The sequence below is a fragment of the Triplophysa dalaica genome, chromosome 6 (assembly GCF_015846415.1).
Source record: "Triplophysa dalaica isolate WHDGS20190420 chromosome 6, ASM1584641v1, whole genome shotgun sequence".
NCBI lineage: Eukaryota > Metazoa > Chordata > Actinopteri > Cypriniformes > Nemacheilidae > Triplophysa > Triplophysa dalaica.
The window spans coordinates 10,189,299-10,208,621 of NC_079547.1; the positions used below are offsets into that span (position 1 = coordinate 10,189,299).

The 19,323-nt window shown below is 39.1% G+C and overlaps 1 long non-coding RNA gene across 1 annotated transcript; it reads left to right on the top strand.

Moving 5' to 3' along the window:
* Positions 1–1,877: 1,877 nt before the first annotated feature.
* Positions 1,878–19,260, top strand: LOC130424283 (uncharacterized). Its single transcript, XR_008906923.1, has 3 exons — positions 1,878–2,601; positions 3,132–3,325; positions 18,815–19,260. It is a non-coding gene; the product is annotated as an uncharacterized LOC130424283 (long non-coding RNA).
* Positions 19,261–19,323: the final 63 nt, after the last annotated feature.

Consider the following 19,323-nt stretch of genomic DNA (forward strand, 5'->3'; position numbering starts at 1 on the left):
CCAATTTCCCCGTAGCCCTTTCCAGCCCTCTGGAGGTGTACAATTTTGTCTCTAGTGTCTTTGGACAGCTCTTTGGTCATGGCCATGTTAGTAGTTGGATTCTTACTGATTGTATGGGGTGTCTTCATGCAGCTAACGACCTCAAACAGATGAATCTAATTTAGGATAATAAATGGAGTGGAAACGTTGTTCATTAAAACGTTGTTCATTAAAAAATGTGAACCTGCTTTTGAAACCCAGCAAATGTCCTTCATAAAGTCATCCTACAGAATAGTCTGTGAAAAATAACAATATCTCCAATATTGACTGAATAATACTAAACTCTTATTGAAATTAATGCTCAAAATTAATCTTTGATTCTTGTTAGGTGCCTTGCTCAAGGGCACGTTGGTCGCTATCTGTTGGCCCTGAGAATCAAACCAGTGACCTTCTGGTTTTGAGTTCGACTCTCTAACCACTAGGCCACAACTGCCCACCTGGGGGGGTTCTGACATCAATAAAGTTGAGTTAAGTCAATAATAAGCCAGCAGGATAGTAATTATGATGCTTTGCATTCTTCAATCACCACTAAAAAATAACAAATTCAATTGGTTTCTACGCCTGACCCCTAATAATAGGGAAGAACACTAACAGATATCTTCGAGCTTGATCCCCTAATAAAATTCCTATCGAAAACAAAAGGGTTTCAGGGCTCTGTGCTTGAACCCCTAATAATAATTATAATAATATTACATTTACGCATTTGGCAGACGCTTTTATCCAAAGCGACTTACATTGCATTATCCTATACATTTATACTTGGGTATCTGCAATCCCCTGGGATCGAACCCTCAACCATGCGTTGTTAACGCAGGGCTCTTACAACTGAACAACAGTAAAGCTAAAAATTAGTGGTGGGCATATATATATTTTTTTTGAAATCTAGATTAATCTATATTAATCTTGGAATTAATCTAGATTAAAATTGCTCTTTTGAATTCTGCCGAAGGCATTCAGAATATGTGTGCTACCCAAATAATGACTAAAAGTAAGTATTTGAGAACGGGTTTCTCAAGCCAGGTGGCGCATTAGACCAGGGGCTCATCTCCTGTTTCCAAAATGCATCACAAACTGCTTAAACTGTTCTACTATGGTAATTGGTGATGAAAATAAATTATGTTCAATAAGATGTACTTGTGTTTACTTCCGCATTAGCTAAGGGATACTTTGCGTTTAGGTGGTACTTGAGACTGGAAGAGCTCCAACAGTACATTTACATTTGGTCATTTAGCAGACGCTTTTATCCAAAGCAATTTACAAAGAGTTAGGGAGCAACAAGCGATATGTCATACAGGAGCCATAATACATTAGGTGCCAATACAAATTTACTGGTTTCAACTAAAGCTAGACCACTACCTGTTGAGAGAAAGTTTTTTTTTAAAACCAATTCCGCATTGCACAAGGTGCAAACAACCTTAGTCTTGTCGATGTTTCCATTGGGAAGCTTCTTAAAAATAAATTTTCACTGAAGCAAACCCGCCGGCTTCAAAGCTGCATCCATGTTAGCACGTCACGTTTGATGTTGTAATTTCACAGTAACGTTATGTTGTGTTCAAACCAAACGCAAATGGTGCTTCAAGCACGAGTGATTTACATGTTAATTCAATGCAAAGAGGCGATAACCTACTTGCGGCGCGAATGAAGCCCTGGTTATGAATGACGCAAACGACGCGAATTGCGCGAATGAGGCGAGTTGAAACATCTCGTCCGGTACAGTGCAAGTAAGCTAGGTATACATCCGCGCTAAAATATCAAGGTGAAAGTCATCATAGCTTGCCTAGTTGTCATGAATCTCAGTGACTGGTTGAACCCAATTGCAGATAGAGGTAGGACAAGACGGTAGAGGGTTCAACAGGGTTTTATTTATACAAATAACACTAACAAAACAGGCAAAACAAAAACCCACGAGGGGGAAAACAAGACAGGATAAATAATAAACGTTGATGAGGAAACAGACTGACTAAACTAACAAAACAAACACTGGATTAGAACACTAAACTAAACTAAGGGAATCAGGGAACAGGGATCAGGAACAAGGAACAAGGAACAAGGACTCAGATATAAACAGGATAATTGCAAACAGCAAACAGGCAAGGTAAGACTTACTCGGACGAGGGACATCATACAATGAACGCGCACAGGACAATGAAACATGAGGACTCTTTATAGGGACAAACTAAAGAGGGAACAGGTGCAGTGGATGAACACTCAAGAAAAACTAATTAACACAAACTAGGAAACAGGAGGGTAGGAACGATGACGCAGACCAGAGAGAGATGAAATTGTCTCTCTCCAACATGAAACAGAGGATCCTGTATGATTCCACCTCTAGACCAAGAAATACCTGACAAGGTGAGGTGGAATCATGACAGTAGTATAGACCCATCTCTTATTTAATTTCTTTGTTTTCTTTTCCTGTTTTTTAGATGATGTTGACAGTACATCAGTACCAGATGATGACAGGAAAGAGATTGTCAATATTCAGACTTGGATAAACAAACCAGATGTAAAGCATCACATTCCATGCAACGAGGTTAAGGAGACTGGACACATGTTCCCAAGGTGAGAGTGCTTGTCTAAACACGATACATAAAACTGATGCAGCTTCCCAGCTTTTAATAAATTAAAAATATTAACAAAGTTGATGTTTATGCTTAAAATGTTCTCATTCATTTCAGTTTCAATATTCATTGATATAATATATTGGCAATATAACATGAGAGAAGCATGTTACCAAATATAACAATATGGCCATTATTCTGTTGTATGAATTATAAATGTATATGTTTGCATGTAGAAAGAAGCCCTAAAACAAACCTAAAGTGATATTGTCTGTAATTCACTGCCTCAAAAGAAACGGCTACCCACAAATGACTCATTAGAACAATGTTGTTTAAACATTTTTTTGTTACATACATAAAGCAACCCAGGTAGTCAAAGCATAATCAAATTACGAGTAATAGAGTTACATTTAATTTAAGTGAGAAAAAACATTCTTATGATGTTCTTTTTACCCATTAAGATTTGCTAAAGCTTACATCGGATAGTCGTTTGTATTTTTGTGTGTTAATTAACTGTTCTGTCTTCCACAGTCATCTCCTGATCACTGCAACACACATATACTGTTTGAGAGAGGTTGCGTCCGCAAAGGCTTTGCTTACATTCAGTCCAGACAGGCCTTAAACTCTGTGGTGAAGATCACATCTAAGAAGAAGCACCCAGAACTTATCACGTTTAAGTTTGGCAAAAACAATGCTGCAGGGGTGGGGATAGTGGCTGTGGAGAGGTATGTTTGTAACAACAAAACACCAAGTGACCTTTGTATAAATCAAGTGTATAAAGGGATGCCCAGATAGCAAACTGACGTAGAATCAATGTAAAATCAACATCTCCCATGATATCGAAATGACGTCGATCTCCGTGGTCGATCGGCATTGTTTTGCTCATCGGGGGAATGTTGAAACAACGTCAGTCACGCCATTCAAAAGTAACCGAAAATTTTGGCAAATTGGTTCACTTATCGAACATTGAATTGATGTTGATTTCAGTTGGGTGAAACGATGTCAGAAAATCAACTCATATTCACCACGAAATCAACGTAATTGGTTCACTTGCCTAACATTGATTCGATAATGATTTCAGCACGGTGAACTGACGTTAGAGATCAACACATTTTCAAGATGGATGCAATTGGTTTGCTTACATACCATTGAATAGTTGTTGATTTCAGCTCGGTGAATTACTTAACAATTAACATAATAACAATAAAATTAACATTTAACATCTTAACATAAAACTAATAGATAAATGCTTGTATATGTAATAATTCATTAAACATCACAGTATTTTACATTATATACAGTGTTGGGTGTAACTAGTTACGAAGTAATTAGTTACTGTATTTTCATTACTTTTCCCTTAAAAAGTAAAGTAAGGATTACTCATATGTTTTCTGTAATTTAATTACAGTTACTTTTGATGTACTTAAACTAAATACTTTGTGAAATATATGCGTGTGCAATAGTGTACTTGACATCAAAATTCAAAGTCTTACTGTGCTCACATTTGTAACACTTTGGTCAGTTAATAATATTATTTATTGAATTAATTAATAAGCTATCATGTCTACTCTTGAATCACTCAACTAATCAAGTAGTAATTAATTACTTTTTCAGAGTAACTACGCAACACTGATTATATATTATTATAATTTATACTACATTGACATAGACACACGCAAACACACTCACACACGCACAGTGAAAGCACACATTTGAGATAAAGGAGAGAGAACCACAGGTCAAATATTAAATGGACTATAAATTCTTATATGCAATATTAATATGTCTAACTTCTGAATTCTAAAGCAGCCCACCCAGCCAGGCAAATAGTGCAAAACAGTATGCAAACGGTGGCAAGGAACCCATAACTCCAATCGAGAAAAAAACCTCCAACCAACCAGGGGATTCCAGTTCCCCTCTTGCAAAAGCTGCTGCCTCTGCACAAGCTCAACAGTGCTTGCACAACAAGGCTAAATAAAAAATAAATAAACTTACTAATAAGGTCAATTATAGATTCATGATTATCATTAACAATCTGATAGCATTTGAAATGTTGTAGTGAAATCATGTCAAGTCTTTATCCAGCTCTATCATCTCAGCTCTTGTCAGGTCACCGCTTCCCATTCTCAGCTCTGCCATCAGACCTGAGCATGAACTACATCCTAAGGTAACCTTAGAACAAAGAGACAAGACTGGCTGAGTGTAGAGTACTGTTCTGCACTCTTTGATGCAACAAGTACATCATTTGTTGTTGAATGTGTTCCTGGTTCCGGTTGATCTAAATAATGCAGCCTAAATCCTCTGAGGATTAATATTATGGAAGTGTAGTGTATTCGAGATTAAAAAGATGCGTCTTTAGTCTAGATTTAAACTGACATAGTGTGTCTGCCTCCCGGACAGTGCAGGGAAGAATATTCCAAAGTTTAAGCTCTAGATAAGAAAAGGAGCTACCACCTGCACTTTTGAAATTCTAGGTATTACCAACTGACAGGACGCCTGAGAGCATAATGCACATGGAGGACTGTAATACAATAGAAGTTCACTCAATACTGCGGCGCTAGACCATGTAGGGCTTTATAGGTTATAAGCAAGATCTTAAAGTTAATGCGATGCTTTATAGGTAACCAGTGCAAGGTTGACAGAACCGGGGTTATATGCTCATACTTTTTTGTACGTGTAAGAACTCGAGCTGCCGCGTTTTGAACCAGTTGGAGTTTTTGTAATAGGCCTGCAGGGCAACCAACTAAAAGTGCATTACAGTAATCTAGTCTTGATGTCATGAATCCATGAATTAATTTCTCTGCATCTGACAGTGACAGCATATGACGTAGTTTAGATATATTCTTAAGATGGAAAATACAATTTTACATGTGTTGGGGACAGGGCTCTCAAATGACGGAGTACTATTGAATACAACGCCATGATTCTTAGCTGACGACGAGGATATACAAAAATATATTTGCTAAAATAACAGAATTTATGCTTTTAGGTTAACTTATTCATTTAATATTGCTAATTCAATGTCACTCATGTTTGGATGGCAAACCCTTAAAATAACTGTAAAAAAATTCAAAGGAAAAAAAAGTGTGGTAAATAGATACATGGTCAAATGTTGTAAAAAGTACATGAGGTGATTAAATGATTGTAGCTTTCTCAACTCACCTTAATTTATTCCTCTCTGTATCCCCTTTCAGAAATGCTGAAATCTCTGTTTACGATAAAACATCAAAACACGCTTGAAATAATTGCAGCACATTTATGTGCTCCATGTAAGTTGCAGAAGGTTACATCGCACATAAATACATCCAATAATACATTGACAACATGTACAAAACTATCAAAACCTCTCATCTACAAAATAAAGACGTTATTAGAAGCCCAAACTTTAATAGTCTAGCGCTAGAGCTATAGAGTTAACGTTAGCCTCTTCTTAAAACGCTAACAGACTTTTTCCTTGGAGACATTAAACCCTTTCTAAGTACAAAAATAAGTAAATATTCAAAAGATACGTGTCAATTACAAGTAATTAAAGTGTCAACAATAGTTGTGTGTATTATTTGTGTGATTTTAGTGACTATACTTACCTGAAAACACTGAAGAAAACCATCAGAAACAAAGCTTGCTGCTTGTCAGTTCCTGGTGCCGCCCCGTTTCCATGGTAACTCCCTCCGCTACAGTGTTTGAATGCCACACGAATGTCCAGCTCGCAACGCACACCCATTAATCATGCAGCATTTAGGCTACATACGGTATTAATATACTACATAAACTATTAAATCTCATTAAATTATCAATGTGCAAATTAATAGCCTTTTGATTTAACTGAAAAAAAAAGTTTTTATACTAAAGTTTGCTTTTATTTAATAATTATTAGCCTACTATCATATTAAATTAAACTTTTTAGCTAATATATCCATCCTTAAGATTACTTTGACTGTAAAAATAAATAAATAAAACATGTCTTGAAAGTCTGCCACGGCTGTACCGACAGAGGTCCAATGGCAGCAAGCTGTTTCACCCCAAAAAAGCTATCAGACCGACAGCATTTTTACATTGGTCGGCAGGCCGACAGCATTTTTGCATTGATCGGCTTGTCGACAGTATGTCGACAGTGTGCCGACGGTGGTAAGCTGCTGAATCGGTGTCACCCAAAAAACGCCGTAGACCGCCAGCTCATTGTTTGCTGGATATATTCCATCCTTAAGATTACTTCCTGTAAGAATAAATAAATAAAACATGTCTTGTAATTTGGCCACTGCTGTACCAACAGCATGAATAGTCCCTGTGGTGGCCCGTCTGTGTCAGGGCCGCTTAATCTGTGCCCCCCAGTTTGCCACTGCTGTACCAACATAAGCCGCTGGGGGCATGCCACCCAAGAAAACCTGACAGACCGACAGCATTTTTCCATTGATCGGCGTGTCGACAGTGTGCTGACGGTGGTCAGGTTGTGGTAAGCCGATGAATCTGTGCTGGCCAAAATCCGCTGGTGGAACGCCAGGTCATTGTTAGTGGGAAATGAAGTGCCATATTTTATCAAGAATAATACTGGTCATTTTGTACCAACTGTGTATGTCTAGTATATTCGGTGAGGCAGAAAGGGGGATGTAAGGCAGCACATTAAGAGATTGACATCCTCATACATGGTTCACTATTATTATTGCTTCTTTACTGTAAAATAAACTAAACAAACTGGACTATGTGATGCTCCCTTTCGTTCCACAAAAACAAACTATTTATTTAGGTGACTTTTAGGGGACCAGCACCAGATCAAGTCAAGGACCTGTCAGAGTTGGAGATTAATTTCAAATTTAAAAATTTACAGTCAGATTCTGGAACATAAATTCTTCAAACAGTGTTACAAGTGAAAGTAGTGCTGGTCTCTCTGGAATCACTCTCAACCTATCTGTCTTCCTATTAAAGATCCTGTTAACATGCTTAATACTAATGCACATCGGAATAAAAGGCATGACTTTATACCCGTTACAACTACAAACTCCACAAACTGTCACAGGTGCTTAGTTTTACTTAATAACATGGTAGTAGTCAGTCATTTAGGGAACAGCATTGAAGTCACTGTGGTGTACTGTAGGCCAACATCTGTAGGCCAACATCTGGTAACATACAAAAGCTTTGAATAGTTTGAAATCCAATAGTTACACATTTGTTTTCAGTGGTCATGTTAAAAGATAAGAGTATTTACATGTGAGCAGCTCATGCTCGTGTCGCAGGATCAAAGCCGAAGCAGAAGGCAGCAATCGTTACACTGCTCACACTCAATTAATATGAAAGTGCATTAACTGCCCTGCAAAAATGCATATGGGTTGACAAGAGAAGTTACAATTTATTATAATGTGTTAGTGAATGGGTCTATGCCAGGGTACTGGAGAGGAGAATCCGTCCTGATTCAGATTCAGGATGAACAGTGTGGTTTTCGTCCCGGTCATGGAATGCTGGACCAGCTCTATCCTCTCCAGGGTGCTGGAGGGTTCGTGGGAGTTTGCACATCCAATCCTCATGTGTTTTGTGGATTTGGAGAAGGCATTCGACTGTGTCCCTTGCGGCACCTTGTGGAGGCTACTCCGGGAGTATGGGATTCGGGACCCTTTGCTAAGAGCTATCCGGTCCCTGTACGACCGGAGCAGGAGCTTGGTTCGCATTGCCGGCAGTAAGTCAGACTTGTTTCCGGTGCATGTTGGACTCCGGCAGGGCTGCCCTTTGTCGCCGGTTCCGTTCATAATTTTTATGGACAGAATTTCTAGGCGCAGCCAGGGGCCGGAGGGCGTCGGGTTTGGGACCACATGATTTCATCTCTGCTCTTTGCGGATGATGTCGTCATGCTGGGATGAGAATCAGCACCTCCAAATCTGAGGCCATTGTTCTCAGTCGGAAAAGGGTGGCTTGCACACTTCAGGTAGGTGGAGAGTTCCTGCATCAATTGAAGGAGTTCAAGTATCTGGGGGTCTTGTTCACGAGTGAGGGAAGGACGGAACGGGAGATTGACAGACGGATCGGTGCAGCTTCTTTAGTAATGCGGTCGCTGTACCAGTCTGTCGTGGTGAAGAAGGAGCTGAGCCGCAAGGCGAAGCTCTCGATTTACCGGTCAATCTACGTTCCTACTCTCACCTATGGTCATGAGCTGTGGGTCATGACCAAAAGGACAAGATCCCGGATACAGGCGGCCGAAATGAGCTTTCTCTGCAGGGTGGCTGGGCGATCCCTTAGAGATAGGCTGAGAAGCTCGGTCACTCGGGAGGAGCTCAGAGTAGATCCGCTGCTCCTCCACATTGCTGAGGTGGCTCGGGCATCTTTTCCGGATGCCCCCTGGAAGCCTTCCCGAGAAGGTGTTCCGGGCATGTCCCACCGGGAGGAGACCCCGGGGAAGACCTAGGACACGCTGGAGGGACTATGTCTCCCGGCTGGCCTGGGAACGCCTCGGTGTCCCCCCGGAAGAGCTGGAGGAAGTGTCTAGGGAGAGGGAACTCTGGGCATCCCTGCCTAGAGGGCTTCCCCCCCGACCCGGACCCAGATAAACGGAAGAAAATGGATGGATGGATGGGTGTTAGTGATTTCAAATCTGTTTTAAAAAGTTGCAGGCAAAATGCTTCGAGAATAATTTAATTAATTTAATTAATTTAGTTTGTAAAACATGGATTTACGAAATACATTCATGTGTTTGGAGGAGGCGTGGCTTTGGACGGCGAATTGCAGTGAGGGTTGGATTATAATTCCAGTGCTAGCAGGCTAAAGTTAGCACCTTTCCAAATCAGCCACCCCACCTTAAACTCAATCAGTCTGCGAAGCACCGAATTAATTGCTTGATTACTCTTTTTCAGGTGTGTCTTATTTGGGTCAGGGCTAAATTCGGCAAGAATGTGGATCCCGCAAGTCACATTAGAGTAACACTGCACTAACATTCTAAACATAAAATGAAGTATAACTATAACAATGAACTCTTTAAAAATTCAGATCTAACCGAACTGAGTATTCGATAGATTTTAGTATTACAGTGTTCAAATAATCATGATTTTAAACTGTAAATGCAGCCCAATAAACCTGCTGCATTAAAAAAAAATGTTAGACAAAGTGAAAACCACTCACTTCTTTTGACAGATTATTTGATACTACATTAGTGTATTTTGGTTTGTTTGTCGCACTGCGTTCAGTAATAGAGAATGTAATCACTGCTTCAATTTCAGAGCGTTTTAGAACAGCTCATAGTTGCCTGCCATAGTCACCCCACATCGCTCCCTGTCGCCCTCAACTAATGAACATGCTATGATTAGCTGAAATCATCAAGTGGTATGTGCATGTTTCTGGTCAAAAACATTCACAGCTTCATTTAAACCACAATTCACACCCTTTCAGGTAAATTTTTAATGTTGTCTTGCCTGGATATTTGGAGTAAGATTGCGAATGTCCTTAAAGAACACCTGAATGCCCCCCTTTCAAGAATCTTGCTTCCATCCCCTTGAAGTTATCTGAATGCACGTAACCCCCCCCCCCGTTGATTTGGATATTTTAATAAGTTTAATTAAATCTTTCTGACTTATAGGAGAAATACACTGTAGCTTTTCTTTTTGGGTGATGGTCGATACTAATTCTTTAGATACACTTGGAGGTTTGGTTTTAGCTATGTTGTCTCGTACTTTTTCGATTTTCTCTGCAAAAAAAATCATGAATTCATTGCTACCAAGGTGCGGCGGAATAGCCAGGTCAGGTGAAGTCTGTTTGTTTGTTAATTTAGCAATTGTACTAAATAAAAACCTTGGATTGTTTTTTCTTATTTTCTATGAGGTTACAGAGGTGCTCAGCTTTTGCTGCTTTCCGTGCCTTTTTGTAGCAGTTTGCACTCTCTTTCCATGCAATTTTAAAGACCTCTATTTGGGTTTGATCCATTTGCGCTCCAGTTTACGGGTTTCTCTTTTTAGGGTGCGAGTGGTGCTATTGTACCATGGTGCTATGATCTTTTCATTAATCTTTTTTGACTTCATAGGTGTGACCGCTTCTTAATGTATTAGAGAAAATAGTGCCCATGTTGCTGGTCATGTCATCGAGCTATTCTATATTTGTTGGCAAGGTTATTAAAGGAGTCACATCTGGCAGGTTCCTTATGGCAAGGCAAGGCAAGGCAATTTTATTTATATAGCACATTTCATACACAGTGGCAATTCAAAGTGCTTTACATAGAAGATATTAAAATAATAAAAAGAAATAAGAGTAATTAAAGTTTATAAAAGTAAAATACAGTACAGTACAGACAGTCGGACGAACAATGGCACAGTGCTCATTCATTAAATGCATAGCTAAACAGATGCGTTTTGAGTCTGGATTTGAAAGTGACTATTGTAGGAGCACATCTGATCTCCTCTGGAAGCTGGTTCCAGCTGCGGCTGGCATAATAGCTAAAAGCAGATTCGCCATGCTTTGAGTGAACCCTTGGTATTTCTAGCTGATATGATCCTAGTGATCTGAGTGATCTGTTGGGTTTATATTCATTGAGCATATCTGCAATGTATTGAGGGCCATTGAATGATTTATATACCAGTAATAATACTTTAAAATCAATCCTAAATTTAACTGGGAGCCAGTGTAAAGACCTGAGGACTTGTGTGATATGTTCATATTTTCTAGTTCTGCTCAGAATCCTGGCGGCAGCGTTCTGTATGAGCTGCAACTGTCTAATGGTCTTTTTGGGAAGGCCAGTGAGGAGTCCGTTACAGTAATCCACCCTGCTGGTGATGAAAGCATGAACAAGTTTCTCTAAGTCTTGTCTGGAAACAAAGCATCTAATTCTTGCAATATTTTTCAGATGGTAGTATGCTGATTTGGTTATTGCTTTGACATGACTACTGAAACTAAGCTCTGACTCTAGTGTCACACCAAGATTCCTGACTTGATTTTTAATTGTTTGACCCCTAGAGTGAAGGTATGCGTTCACCTTGAGAACTTCATCTTTGTTTCCAAATGCAATTGCTTCAGTTTTGTCTTTGTTTAATTGAAGAAAGTTTTGACACATCCAATTGTTGACTTCATCGATGCATTGGCACAGGGAGTCAATGGGGCTGTAATCGTTAGGCGATAGAGCTAAGTAGATCTGTGTGTCGTCTGCATAGCTGTGGTAAGCAATTTTGTTCTTTCTCATTATTTGGCTCATTGGGAGCATATACAGGTTGAACAGGATTGGCGCAAGAATTGAGCCTTGAGGGACTCCGCATGTCATGGATGTCCACTCAGACTTATGATCTCCTATACTCACATAATAACCTCTCCCATCTAAGTATGACCTGAACCATTTTAGGACTATCCCAGAAAGCCCCACCCAGTTTTCCAGCCTGTCAAGAAGTATGTTATGATCGACAGTGTCAAATGCAGCACTGAGGTCGAGTAGTATCAGCACTGATAATTTGCCTGAATCAGTATTTAAGCGAATATCGTTTATTATCTTTATGAGCGCTGTCTCTGTGCTGTGATGTGGTCGGAAACCAGATTGAAAATTGTCAAAGTATCCATTCGCGCATAAGAATTTATTCAGCTGATTGAAGACAACTTTTTCAATGATCTTGCCTATGAAAGGAAGATTTGAGATCGGTCTATAGCTGCTTAATATGGTCTTATCCAGATTGTTCTTTTTCAGGAGGGGCTTTACAACTGCAGTTTTCAGGGAGTTTGGAAAACTCCCAGAGAGAAGTGAGGCATTTACCACTTCTAGAAGATCTGCTTCTAAGCTGTTTAACACACTTTTGAAAAATGATGTGGGAAGTGTGTCAAGAGAACAGGTTGATGTTTTAAGGTGTTGTACGGTTTCTTCCAAAATTGTGCCATCAATTTCTTTGAAGTCAGACATAGTAACAACTTTCTCAGGTGGTTTGATTATCTGTCTAACCCCAGGGCAACTCAAGGATGTGCTGATCACCTTTCTGATATTATTGATTTTCTCACAGAAGAAAGAGGCAAACTCACTGCACTTGTTGTCTGAGAGCATTTCACTGGGAATCTGGTTTGGCGGGTTTGTCAGTCTCTCTACAGTAGCAAAAAGAGTGCGTGTGTTGTTTAAATTACTGTTTATAATATTTGAGAAGAAAGTCTGTCTAGCTTTGCCTAGTTCCATATTAAAAGCATGTAGGCTGTCTTTGTAGATGTTATAATGGACTACAAGTTTTGTCTTCCGCCATATGCGTTCTGCTTTTTCTGCATTGTCTTTTCATATTTTGCACTGCTGTTGAGTTTCATCGGCTCATCGGAAGTTTATGAAACTATCTTTAATAGTTTATTAGGTGATTGTTCTACCCTGTCGATAACGAGATATACAACTGATTTCTGCAGTGCGCAGTGTACATGTTATAAGATGGTGATCGGAAACATTGTCGCTTTGAGGTATAATATCGATATTAAGTTTCTATAGAGATACGTTTATGTAAAGGATAAATTGATGGCTAGCACCGAAATTCCATTGCAGCGCATTGTGAGCGCGATTGTCCCGTGTCTTCATTTGAAACAAAATACTTGAGCTTGAGAAAGCCAGTGGCAACTCCGTTTGGAGAAGTAAAGCCCTCAAAATTGTGGCCTTAACAATCACATGAATTGCAAGTGTCCAGTTTCGTCAAGTGATTTGCGTCATCGGATTTTAATCTCGAAAATGTTTCGCAGGGTATTTACACCTAGTCGCATGTGTCTGTAAAGTCTGTGAGTTAATGGTTGGCATGTTTTTCTTTCACCATACAGAAAACTAAAAACGTACAACTTAATAGTTATTTAAAAATAGACTATTACATTATTTTTATTATAAAAAAGATTATTAATATTAAAGCTGCAAGCAGCATTTTCCGGGTTCCAGCACTTAAACGGCTCTTAGGTACGTCAGCTATCGTCGGGTACGCTCGTGGCCGACGAACAGTCATCTACTACCATCTTGTGGTTAGACGTGTTTGAATAAGCCATTTGAATGAGTGATATTTCACCTTTTCGACTGTTACGAAGGCGTACTTCTTCCGATGAGCGTCATATTTCGCATGCTTGTTTTGTGCCATAAGATGTATTATAGTACGTAACGGCAAATTGGTCGGATTATTTATTAAGGAGTAGCGACCTTTAACGTGCACTGTTTCATGTTAATATTATAAAGGACCCTGTTACGTTCACACAACTAAAACACACTCAACATGTTTTTGATAATTATTGATTTATTACCTTCTTTTGTAGGTGACCTCGGAGTGATGGTTTACACATATCATACGAGCCCCATGATGATATGTTAAGCCGCCCATTTTAAGTTTTGGCGTCCCTAAGCAACGGTGAAAGGAAATTTCCACTTTTTTTCAATGATTATTTACATTCACACTCCACAGAAGTCATCTGCATTTGTTTGGTTCCGATCAGTGGAAAAACCAAGGACTAGTTCGCGAAAGAAGGTTTTTGACATCATCAGCTATAACTCACGAACCGTTTGATCGACAGAAGTGTGTCCAGAGGGAAAGTTGTTCAGAATGAGAAGAGCTATCATATGATACCAATAGTTTCTGTATATGTCAAATGTCACGTGATACAGAATTGTATATGCACTTCAAAAGCGTTATTTCACCCCTCGGTGGCCGAATGAGTTCATATTTTGTACAGACCTTCAGGACCACGAGTCGAACAAGCCCCGCGAGTGTCGTTTTGATCGGCCTCAGTTAACCCTGTCTAACGAGTGCTCAAACTTCATTGGCCGATGGCAGACATGTTTTTTGAGAAACGCCAAAGTCCTATACAGTCAAGGTGCATGACACAAAGACACACCATACCAAATAATAAGTCGATCGGGCAAACGGTTGCGTAGTTATAGCCCTTTTCGAGTTCTTTGCTATTATAGCGCCACCTAGTGGTCAAACACCGAATCTTTTTTATTGCGACCCCGTACTGAGGGTCTACACATATGGTCAAAGCCACATGAAGATATCTTAAACCGTTCTCTGGGTATTGCCTTTTAGTGAAATAGGCTACTTCCGGTTTGGTGTTTTGATGCCCCCTAGCAACCCTGAATCGAAATTTCAATTTTTTTTCAATTAATAATTAAATTCACACTCCACAGAATTCATCACGTTGGTTTGGTTCCGATCGGGCAGAAATCCAGGGACTAGTTCATTTTTTTTTTTATAAAATGCTAATTAGCAGGAAAATTATGGGATGACTTCTCCCATAAAAATTATTTAAAATGTTTGAATTTTGTAGTGAAATGTGAAATAGTTAAATCTATCAACTTTTTGATGATATTCTAATGATAGCACCAGCACCTATGGTTTCCGTAAGCCTGCCATCTAGTGGTAGTTCTTATTTTTTGCACGGTTGCGCATGGATCTGCAGTTGCGTGTGTGTGGATTGTCCAATGCAAAACCGCGTAAAGAAAGTCTCAAAATCCAAATGAACCGAACACGATAAATGGACGCAGGATACACAAATGCACAACTTCTCATTGGTATGCGCAAAATCTACATATATACAAATATACATGAACACAAAATAAAAACATTGCAATCACAAATTTGCCTCTATTTGTACAAATCGCTTCGTGTTTATTCAAATCTAAATTTCACAGAATCAAATCATAAGGCATTTGTTTGTGGATCGTAAAATGCAAATGTAACGTGTATCACATTCACGGATGACTGTGCATGCATTTGTTAATCATTTTGAGTCGGAATTCATCCCATAGAAAATTTGCATTCCAGAAATGAAATCGGAGATATACGGTTTTTAAGTTTTGAGCCAATGATGACAATGATATAAAACACTTGGGTGGGCGACAAACAGTTTAGGAGTAAGGAGCGCAAACGCGATTTTCATCGCTGTAGCGCAACCTATGGGCCGATTTGGCTGGGTCACTGTATCTGAGTAACCTGCACAGATACAACCAACTGACCAAGTCTCAAGTTTCTACGACTTACGGTTTGGGCTGGGCGACGCGTTTTAAGGCGGAAAAATAATAAGAAGAAGTAGAATAGAAAATCACTACAAAAACAATAGGTTTTCAGCACTTCGTGCTCGAAACCCTAATAATAATAAGAAGAAGATTAAAAATCACTACAAAAACAATAGGTTTCTAGCCCTTCGGCCTGGAACCTTAAAAAAAAGAAGAAGAAAATCTACAAATACAATAGGTTTCTAGCCCTTTGGGCTCGAACCCTAATTATTAAATTTAAAATAAATATACATTTTAAATAGTTTAACTGACAGTATTAACCGGTCAATTTTTTTACGATCGGTTAACGGTTAAACGGTCAATATGAGCATCCCTAAATTGGACCTGTCACGATAATCAATGTATCGGCTTAAACCGATGATATATAGATATATCAACATAACCTCTGGGATTTGGCTGATGAATATATTGTGTTTTTGATGCATGTTTGCTTTAAAAAACTAAAGCCACATAATGTAAGAATGTACTACTTGTTGATTTCCTGAGTTTTAGCAAAAGTTCAATTAATTATTATTATTTATTTACTTTCAATCCAGTTCTTCTTACAATTAAGTTATTTAAGGCCACTACTGGTCAAGTATGGGGTCACTAGTTTACTCTTACTCTATAGCTTCACCAGCACTTCACTTTTCAAACTGCTATAACTTTTGAACCACTTGATTTACATAAATTCTCGTTGCACTCACCATGCTCATCGTATTTCATGTCTCACATCAAGACTTCTCCCAATACAGTAGTGGCCATTTTGAAAAACTACAGCATTGTGTTTTTTTACTATTCCTCCTAGAAATATGGATCAATTGTTATTAAAATCAGCTAAGGTGACCTTTTGAAGTGAGTGGCACAGAATTTAGATTTTCGCCTTGGTTCAAAGGTTATGATGTTCCAAACTTAACAACGTTGATCCAAAATTGGATCTGAGGCTATATCTTATAGATACGAAACTTTCAATGATTACTTTGCAAAGACAACGCGGTCATGCCGATTTGCCTTATTTAACATTATAAAGGTAAGACCCTATCACTGAGCATGTGGCACAACTCCTTATCAAGGCCCTTATAATCTCAAGGTTGGACTACTGCAATGCTCTCCGAGCTGGTCTTCTGCAAAGGCTATCAAACCCCTCCAGCTGGTTCAGAATACAGCAGAACACCTCACAGATAAGTGAAGAAGTACAACACTCACATTTTAGTAAATATTTTATTATATCTTTTCATGTGACAACACTGAAGAAATTACTCTTTGCTACAATGTAAAGTAGTGAGTGCACAGCTTATATAACAGTGTAAATTTGCTGTGCCCTCATAACTCAACAATCAGCCATTAATGTCTAAACCGTTGGCAACAAAAGTGAGCACACCCCTAAGTGAAATGTCCAAATTGGGGCCAAAGTGTTAATATTTTGTGTTGCCAGGGCTGGACTGCGAAGAGAAATTTAGAAATAGATTTATTTGGGCAACGTTGGCCCTCCACTATTTTTGTTGATGGGGTGCGGTGTGCGCATGGTACTTGTTGACCCGGGAGCGGGGGAGTGTGCATGGTACATTTTGAGCGGGTGAGTAGCGCATGGTACCGTGTCTTTTGCATTCGCCGTTAGCTCCCCAGTGCCGGCAGCCCTCATACAGGCCCAGACCATGACACTCACACCACCATGCTTGACTGTGTTGTCTTTGTACTCCTTACCTGGTTGCCGCCACACACGCTTGACACTATCTGATCCAAATAAGTTTATCTTGGTCTCAACAGACCACAGGACATGGTTCCATTGATCGATGTCCTTAGTCTGCTATTCTTCAGCCAACTGTTTGCAGGCTTTCTTGTGCATCATCTTTAGAAGAGACTTCCTTCTGGGACATCTGAGCACCGATAGGCTTACCCCCAAACCCCCCACCCCTTCAACCTCTGCAGCAATACTGGCAGCACTCATACGTCTATTCCCCAAAGACAACCTCTAGATATGACACTGAGCATGTGCACTCAACTACTTTGGTTGACCATGGTGAGGCCTCTTCTGAGTTGAACCTGTGCTGTTAAACCGCTGTATGGTCTTGACCACCATGCTGTATCTCAGTTTCAGGGTCTTTGCAATCTTCTTATAGCCTAGGCCATCTTTATGTAGAGCAATAATTGTTTTTTCAGATCCTTTGCCATGAGGTGCCATGAGGTGTATGAGAGAGTGAGAGCGATAATACCAAATTTAACACAACTGCTCCCCATTCACACCTGAGACCTTGTAACACTAAAGAATCACATGTCATCGTGGAGGGAAAATGGCTACAATGGGCACAATTTGGACATTTTCACTTAGGGGTCTAATCACTTTTGTTGCCAGTGGTTAAGACATTAATGGCTGTGTGTTGAGTTATTTTGAGGGCACAGCAAATTTAAACTGTTATACAAGCTGTGCACTCACTACTTTACATTGTAGCAAAGTGTTGTCAAATGAAAATATATATGAAAATATTTACAAAAATGTGAGAGGTGTACTCACTTCTGTGAGATACTGTATATTTCCACATTTCTGATTCCCTTGCTATACGCTGTCTTTCTCAACACTGATCTCTTATTTAAACCTGTATTTATTGTAAGTGAACAATCTTTCAACTTCATAGTATGTAAATGCATTGTTTTTATATATTCTCTACATATATTGTCTATATTCTCCTCTAAATGCACGGTCTTTGGAGTATACCAGATTAACATTTCACTGCAAGTTTTAGATAATTACAAAGTGTATGTGACAAATAAAATATTAAACCTTGAATCAATCTTTCAAGCTCCTCCTAGAAAATTTGTGCGATTTGGATAACATTTGGAACAGTATTTTGTAACTGTAGACAGCACTGACAAAAACGTATTAAGCTTTTGATGATGAAATGGTTCTTGTGTACAGCGAAAACAAATTCTAAGGCTAGCATGCCAAAGGGCCACATGGTTGCGGTATGTATCATCACTGGCACATCTTGTTTGCCTCATAAAAATTGTACCGCCACCTAGTGTTCAAACTGTATAAACAATTTTAATGTGCCTTTCCCTTTTTTCTTAATCTGATTATCTGACATTACAAAAATGGCCCAATGGGAAATATTTTGGACGCTATATTTAGATAAAATGTTATTGTTAAGAGAAATCTGAACCATAGTTTTTCGGATCCTTGGGAAGCAACATCACCACATTGTGTAATCAATAATTATTAATAAAATGTATTGATCATTTATTTTGTTTTCCAGTGTTCTGACATTTTCCATCTCTTTTGCAGGTATTTAATCCCCAATGCAGGTGATGCCACTAAGGCCATTAAACAACAAATTATGAAAGTCTTGGATGCTATGGAGAGCTCTTAGTAAGGCAACATCAGAGAGGCTTAAATCTGTTCCTCCTGGCCATAACCACAGCTCTACCAAAATCAACCTGAAAGGAAAGAAGAAAGCAGAGCAATCCAACAACTCCTCCCTGGCTAACCCTTGAGGCCTGTTGCTATGACATTTGACAGGATGACGACTTTGGACTTGAAGATGTCAAAACAAATTTTTGTCTAATTTGCTTTTGTTTTCTCTATTTTGGGAAACTGAACCTAATTTAGATTTATTATTTTTCTGTATCATGCCTTAATGACAAGCTGTAGCTTTTTTATATAAGATTCAGAACTCCTTATCTAATGTCAACTATTATTATTTCTTTAGCCATTAAAAGATGTTATCGATATTGGTGCATTTTTTGTAACTGGATAGAGTTTCTTATTTATCAGAGCAGTTATCCAGCAGAGCT